The sequence below is a fragment of the Trachypithecus francoisi genome, unplaced genomic scaffold (assembly GCF_009764315.1).
Source record: "Trachypithecus francoisi isolate TF-2019V2 unplaced genomic scaffold, Tfra_2.0 Lachesis_group13, whole genome shotgun sequence".
NCBI lineage: Eukaryota > Metazoa > Chordata > Mammalia > Primates > Cercopithecidae > Trachypithecus > Trachypithecus francoisi.
In genome coordinates, this window is record NW_022681458.1 from 57,477,171 (window position 1) to 57,486,238 (window position 9,068).

Below are 9,068 nucleotides of genomic sequence, written 5' to 3' on the forward strand. Positions count from 1 at the left end.
TTTGACCTATGAAATGAGCTTAATCTAAGATATTGGTATCAATTAAAAGGTTATTCTGTGGAGGGCAAAATCTTGCAAATTAACAAAAGGCCCAGAACAAAGGGACAACAGCAACATCACCAACAAATACCAGCAAAAGCTTTGACCAGGAAAAAACTGAGCACAGGCTCTCTTAGGTATAGCATTAAAACAAGCAATTCTTCCCCTGAAATTCAAGATTAACACAATAAGCACAAAATATTGTATACTGAAAATGTTTTACTTTTGCAAGGAGAATATGCAAATTGGTTGGTTAGAATACTCTACCATTTTTCTCTCCTCTAAAATCATCATGCTTTGTATGGCTAAAGGGAAAGAGGTTACTATTGTTGCATGGATATTAACCAGTCTCTGCTATCATCTGAGTATAGTTTCAAAGTAAACCTTGAAGTGATTGATACTGTGGGTGAGACGAGCAAAGTATAGTACTATTGTTGAATATGCCAAACATATTGAAACCATACTTGTTTGAAAAGAGAAGAATGTAGTTGTACTTTACAGTTCTGTACTATTTTTTTGTATGTTGACAAACATTTTTGTCAAGTTCAAGAGCCTTTCTTTACTAACTTCAAAAAGGAATGTCATTTTAATAATTCCAGTGCTGACATTTGCACCTGCAGTATAATGTATGCGTTCAAATCTAACTACATTTTTCATAATTACTCTGTTAGTCATTTCATGTTTTTAAATCTTTTTTTAAATGTGTGTATTACAGTTCCCAAATAAGAATTCTTTCTAATAACAAGCCTTACATTAAATTTTGCTCTAATTATTATTTTTAGAATTGAAATATTATTAATTCAGTGGCTCCACTATAATTATATTTGCCTCATTATCCAGTTGACCTTTATTAAAAGTTTAACAGAAAGGATATTTTAATAGGAGGGGTATTTTCAATACAATTTGATTCCAATTTTGTATATTTTTTGTGGGGATATGTCCTATTGTATTAATCTGCGAAGAGATATATTGTATTATAACTATGATATTAATATAAAAATGCTCTATATATGATAAAAGTAAAATGTAATATACCATCTATTTTATTTTATATAAAAACAAGTATTGTAAATTATATCTTCCAAGTAGGTGTCTTGCTGTAATAACATTATCATTTATGCCTAACATATATAAATATACATTTATATTATACATTTATATATATCTGTATTATATAATATAGATATATTTTCTATATCTCATGAAAATAATTGATTCTAGATACCATTATTTATGTTCCAAAATAAATAGCCTTTATTTGGATTTTGAAGGAAAATCCAAATAAAAATTTGTGCATAATCATGCCTTTAAAAATATATTTTAAATTGTGCTAAAAATACCACAATGCTGGATGAAATCGTCTCTAAAATCAGTACTGATGCTTGAAGTCTGATTTTTTTCAAAATAGAAAACTTAAAATAATTAATTGAAATAATTTAAAAACTTAAAGGAGGTGGGCGCATGGAACCCAGGAGGCAAAGGATGCAGTGAGCTGAGATTGCACCACTGCACTCCAGCCTGGGTGACAGAGCGAGACTCTGAAAAAAAAAAAAAAAAAAAAAAAAAAAAAAAAAAAGTTAAGATTAAGCAACATATGACTACTATCAACTAGCTGTTCTCATGCTGTTTTCTAATCTTAACCTTCAGCATTTGACACAGTTCACTTGCTCCTCCTTCACATACTTTTGCCACTTGTCTCTCCCAAACCACATAATCATACTGACTATTCTGTCACCCCACACTTCCAATCTGTTATCTTGCCTTCAAAACATATCAGCTTTCTGACCACATCTTATTCCCTCCATTGGTCTTAGACACCAACATCTCTCACCTGGATTAAAGCAACCATATTCAAATGAGTCTCTCTTGTCCACTCTTCCCCAACCCTGCACCCCACTCTACACATAGTCTAGTCTCAACAGAGCAGCTGGATTAATCCTGATAAACCTAAATGTATCTTGCCACCCTTCTATTCACATCCCTGAAGTGATTCCCCATTTGTTTTATACTGAAATGTAAATGTCCTTAAAATGCCTTGTAAGACCCTACATAATCTGGTTTACCTTTAATTCGCTATCACATCTGTATTAAGTTTTGTGCTCCCTGCTCTGGCACACCGGCCTGCTTGCTCTATCTCACATAAACCCAGCACACTTCTTCATTTAGATGTTTGCTGTATCTGTTCTCTCTTTCAACAGTGTTGTTCTATTAGGTATTTGTTTGGCTAACTTGTCCATATGCTTCTGTATTTTCTCAAATGCACCCTTTTGATGAGAATGACTCTGACCACACATTAAATATTTCAATGAATTTCCCCTGCACTCATAGTTCTTCTTACCTTGCTCTACTTTGGCTTTTCTCCATCTAAGTTAGCACTTGTTAATATACTTTTAAATTTTATTATTTGTCCTGTCTGCCTTGGTCCAGAAGAATGTAGGCTACATGGGGGCACACAATTTTGGTCTTACTTGTTTGTTGATATATCCCCTGCACTTAGACAAGTGAATGGCACTAGTGAGAAATTAAAAATTTGAGAGTCTGAATGATTGAATAAAACATATGTTTCAATTTTAATTAATGCATTTGACTTGCTTAGGCATAAAAATGGTGACTTTTTTCTGTCATGTAAAATTGAAACTCAGATCTAATTTACACATTTAACACGATGGTGAATAGGGTGTTTTGTTTTAATTAATTAACTTACTTATTTGGTAAACTCTGCATGGTGTTTTAAAAAAATTCTGGTTATAGAGTAATTTTCTAAGGATGAAAGAGAGGTAGAATAATCATTTGGTAAAAAATAATAATTCAGGATTGACATATTTACTTAAAATCACTCACCTATAATATTTAGGAAAAGTATATAAGATTGGGTCTCTCTACATATACATGTAGCTGATTGATAGACACCATTTTGCCATTTCTAAGCTCTTGAAATTCTGTACTTAGTGTTCAATTTCCTATTTTTTATATGAATAAAAATTTTTAATTTGGAACAAAGCAGTACATTGATATGCAATATTTGATCACAAATATTGACATGCAATATTTGGTAACAATCATTTATTGTAGCTAAACATAAACAAAAAATAGGATACTTTCTCTCCCATGTCAATAATATCTCCATTTGTAAAAAATAACTTCAATAATACCTGCTTTAGGGGAATGAGGTAAGAACAACATGAGTTCATGCAAGTTACATATTTGCTAGTGTTCTTGACATTTAAAAAATGTTTAAAATGTTGGCTATTATTTTTTATGATGATTACCAATCCAGTTCCAAAAGAATTAAAGTTCACAGAAATGCTTCATTCTGTACCTTTAAAGTATTTTCCATAAATATCACGTAACAACTTTTTGACTACTGTTATACCTAGGAAGATAGTAAAGTTTAAATTATATGAATTGATTATTTTATTTAAAAATATGTATTTTTGTAATTGAATGTACACTATAATTATCATGCTTCACTTGAAATTACTATCTAATAAAGCATGTTTGACATTTACAAAGTCCCATGTTTTCTTTAAAGAGATTCATATGATATCACTGATTGTCATCACTAATCACATTTTGGAAACTAGGAATTAAATGAAGGAATGTGTTTGTTTGGATATAATGTTACATATACAGATCTCTTGCATTGTGAATTGGTTTAAAGTTGTTAGAGGAATAAATTGAATATGTGTGTGTGTGTGCACGTATATGCATGTGTGTTATATAGTCATATATTGGAGGTTATCTGAAGTTTACACAAAATGTTAAGTTTTTGGAAAGATTCTAAAATAAATTATTAATAATGGCAAAATATAAAGATACAATATGTTAGCACTTAATATATCTGTTCAGCAGTATCTTTCTTTTAGAACCATAATGAGCAAAATTAAAGAAGACTGATAGTGCAGCCTTATGAATTTTGTAGTTTATGGGATCCATACTAACTTGAATAGTCCATTAATAAGATTATTATGAGAGAGAGATTTAAATGCTTTTAAGACAATTAAGGTTTTAGTTTTTTTCCTGTAAGAAAGATAATTACCTATATCTTTGTTATATATGAGTAAATAATATACTTTAAAGTTCCCCAAGATTTAGTTTTTTTAAAAAAACTTAAATAAAGTAGAAATTGTGATAGTTTTATAGAGAAGTTAGATAACAAATGTCATAAAAAATGATACACAGGCTTGAATAATAATCTCAGTATACTTAATGAAAAGTAGAATGTATTTTTTGCTCCTGACTTTGATTTTGAAGTAATTATAAAACACAGAGAATTTCAAAAATAGTACAGAGATGTACCCGTCATTCAATTTTTCATCACTGACTACATCTTAAATATAGTACAATATTAAACTAGAAATTTTCCATTGGTATAATGTGTGTGTGTTTACTTGTCTTTTAGATATTAATATTATTGCTGAAAGTTGGACTTTTCATAGAACAAATGAGATTAGGTGAGGTTCTCATTATATTAAAACACACACACACAGAGATTTCTGCTAATTGTTACAAATTACTTTGAGCATGATCCTGTGTTATCTTCTATAAAACTTTTGTTTCCAGAATGCTAAAGGATTCTAATCCAAGTTTCATGTGGCATCTTCTACTCTCTTAGGCTGCTATAGTGGTGTGTCAGAGGTCTATTAAGGTTCAAATGACTCAAAAGATAGCAAAAGACAAGATGATATCACCTATGTTGTTAAACTTAGTCTTTCCCCTTTAAAAGGAAGTTGTAAATGACATACTCAATCTGATTTTTAAAAAATAGTACAATATACATGTATTACACAGTACAATAATTAAAATATGTTTGTGAAATATTTGCTTTTAAAGCATTAGTCAGGTTTTTCTAGAAATTCTTTTTTAGTAAACCTATTATCTCTACTCATCAATACAATCTTAAAATAGTATTAACGATAATTTTTTTTTTTTTTACTTTTTATTCCCACCGCTATCAAGGAAAGATATTATGTATCCTCTTGAGGGAGGTCCAAATAGTCATTAAGGAAGTTGAGCAGCTTGGCTTTAGAGTTATTATTTATCATTTACACAGAACCATAGATATGTATAGCACCAAGGAGAATAAAGAAATGCCTTAAACTAAGAGATTTGTTTCCAACGTAACCCAGTAAGGAAAAATAGAAATCCAATATTGATAGTTTTGTAATACAGGAAGATTTTATAACAATGAAAGCCTTTGAAATATCAAGAAATATTAATATAAGAGATAATAAGATCTTAAAAACAATTGATATTGTGACATTTAAGAAACATAAAAGTAGCAGAGGAAGAATATAAAGGCATCACTCCGTAGAAAGGTCAAAACAGAGCTATCTAGGAATGTGAATTTAGAAAAATATATCCCAGTAAAGAATATTACATTTAAGGGAAGTCTAAGAATATGTCTCCCTGTCTATATATGGAGAGAAGGACCCATGTATAAATGTGTGTATTTGCAACTACATGAAAGTCTATATATTAGTAGATTAAAAAGAGAAATAAATACAAATCTCCAATGTAGATTCAAATTAGGTGAGAAAAAAACTTAAGATTCATTTTTTAGAATGAATTATTATGTCTCTATAAAATAAGAAAAGGTAGTTTCTTTTAATATTAACATTTATAAGAAATACACAACTCATCCCCAAAGCAATCAATGTATTTAAAGATGCAGTAGGATAATATCTACTACATTCAATGATTTGAAATAATGTCCATTATCCCTACTAATATATACCATTAATCTGAGGAGTTCATTTGGCTGTTTCTTACCTCCCATATTTCACCCAATATACCTCTTTTCTTTTCAAATTGTGTTCCTGAAACACTGGATTTTTAAATGCTCAGATAGTGTGGTCTGATCTGCATCACATTCTTCTTCCTTTTCAATTTTCAGGTTTCTGACAGTCTACCTAAAGTATTCCTGTCTGCTTGTTATTAACTATCACATCTCTCTTTTAATTTCTTCCGTAACACAAGCATTACTTACATTTTATTATTTATTAATACTCAAATTTATTTTGTGCATTTTAATCATTCCCAGATTAAAACATATGCATTTTGAAGCAATTATTTCTATTTTTTCCTACATATTTTCTCCCTCCATCAAATATTCTTTCATTTTTATTTTACCTTTGCTTCTGTAAGGGTCAGGTGCACCTGGGATGTGCAAATTCGAAGGATGTTAGCATGATTCTCTTCCAGTTTTTTATGTTAGGTGTCACATTCTTTATCTCAATCATTCATCATTAAAAAACTGCTTACATGTGTGCATTGAGGTCCCAGGTAGAATAATTATTTTAGAAGCTTAATAAATATAAAATTAATAACAAACAGCATGTCTTGTGATTATCTCTTTTTCTGCATTCCCTGGGCTTAGAACTTTATTTGAAGAATACAGTCATTTATTAAATATTTTAAATGAACAAATTAATACTTTTTTGAGAATAAGATTATAAACATTCTTAAAGAATTGGTCTAAGGTTTCATAGCAATTCCTATAAAAATCCCAGCATTTTATTTTAAATACAGACAATCTTACCCTAAACTTACATGAAAAAGGAAAGGAACTAGAATAGCTAAAACAGTATGGAAAAGAACACAATGGGAGGAATTACACTCCCCAATTTTATTTAATCATATAGCTATTGTATTCAAGACTAAGGATTAATGGCAAAGGAATTGACATATTGATTGATGAAACAGAATGAATAGCCTAGTAAAAAACACAACTACACCTTCAGTCAACTGATTTTTAACAAGGGTACCTGTGTAATTCAATGAAGAAAGGCAGTCTTTTCAACAGGTAGTCCTGAAGCAATTGGATACACATAGGCAAGAAAATGCATCAACATAAACCCAATACTTTATACAAAAATTAATACCAGATTAATAATAGATTTAAATGTAAAACTACTGTAAATCTTTTAGAAAAAAATAGAAAATTCCTCGGGATATAGGGCTTGGTAAAGAGTTTTTAGACATTAAACCAAAAGCTTAATCCTTGAAAAAAATTGATAAATGGGACTTCATAAAAACCAAAAATTTAACTTTACATAAAACTTTGTTAAGATGATACAAAGATGAGTTACAGACCTAGAAGATATATTTTCAAGCCACATCTGACAAAAGACTTGTATGTAGACATTATAATATACTCTTAAAACTGAACAGTATGCTGATTTTGCAGAGGGTTTTAATCACAAAGCGATGCCGGATTTTGTCGAATGCTTTTTCTGCATCTATTGAGATGATCATGTAATTTTCATGTGGTGTGTCACAATTTTTGATTTGTGTATATTAAATCATTCCTGTATCCCTGGTATGAAATCCACTTGATCCGGGATTTTGATATGTTGTTGCATTTCATTAGCTAGTATTTTGTTAAGAATTTTAGTATCTGTGTTCATCAGGGATATTGGTCTGTGGTTTTCTTTTTGGTTATGTCCTTTATTGGTTTTGATATTAGGGTGATACTGGCTTCATATAATGATTTAGGGAGGGTTCCCTCTTTTTGTATCTTGTGTAATAGTGTCAGTAGGATTGGTACAAATTATTTGAATGTCTGGTAGAATTCTGCTGTAAATCCGTCTGGTCCTGGACTTTTTTGTTGTTGTTGTGGTTGGTAATTTTTTAATTTCCATTTCAAACTAGCTGCTTGTTAATGGTCTGCTCAGAGTATCTATTTCTTCCTGATTTAAGCTAGGAAAAATGTATCTTTCTAGGAATTTATCCATCTCCTCTAGGTTTTCTAGTTTATGCGCATAAAGGTGTTCATAGTAGCCTTGTTTCTTTTGTATTTCTGTGGTGTCAGTTGTAAATCTTCCATCTCATTTCTAATTGAGCTTATTTGGATTTTCTCTCTTCTTTTCTTGGTTAATCTTGCTAGTAGTCTCTCAATTTTATTTATCTTTTCAAAGAAGCAGGCTTTTGTTTCATTTATCTTTCGTATTTTTTTTATTGTTGTTTCAATTTCATTTAGTTCTACTCTGATCTTGGTTATTTACTTTCTTCTGCTGGGTTTGGGTTTGGTTGGTACTTGTTTCTCTAGTTCCTTTAGGTGTCACCTTAGATTATCTGTTTGTTCTCCTTCAGAATTTTCAATGTAGGTGTTTATGGCTATGAACTTTCCTCTTAGCATTGCCTTTGCTGTATCCCAGAGGTTTTGATAGGTTGTGTTGCTGTAGTCATTCAGTCTGAATAATTTTTAAATTTCCATCTTGATTTCATTTATTTCATTTCCACGTATTTGCATGGCTTTGAAGGTTCCTTTTGGAGTTGACTTCCAGTTTCATTCCACTGTAGTCTGAGATAGTGCTTGATGTAATTTCAATTTTCTTGAATTTATTGAGGCTCATTTTGTGGCCCATGATAAGGTCTCTATCTTAGAGAAAGTTCCATGCGCTGTTGAATAGAATGTATATTCTGTGGTTGTTGGGTAGAATGTTCTGTAAGTATCTGTTAAGTACATTTGTTCCAGGATATAGTTTAAATATATAGTTTATTTGTTGACTTTCCGTCTTGATGACCTGTCTAGTGCTGTCAGTGGAGTAGTGAAGTCCCCCGCTATTATTGTGTTGCTGTCTGTCTCATTTCTTAGGTCCATTAGTAATTGTAATATAAATTTGGGAGGTCCAGTGTGAGGTGTATATATATATACTTAGGATTGTGATATTTTTCTGGTGGAAAAGGCTTTTTATTATATAATGATCCTTTTTGACTTTTTTAACTGCCGTTGCTTTAAAGAGATCCAAATACAAAATGGCCAAAAGATATAAACAGGTATTTCACAAAAAGGATACGTGAATGGTAAATGGCCACATGAAAAGATGTTCAACACCAGTAGCCAGTAGGGAAATGGAAATTAAGACTACAATGACATACTACTGCACACCTACTAGAGCAGATAAAACATATTTTTAAAAATGTGACAACATGAAATTCTGATGAAGATGACAACCTAGATCTTGCATACATTGCCGGTGGGAGTGTAAAATGATATGCCCATTCTCAAAATAGTTTGACATTTT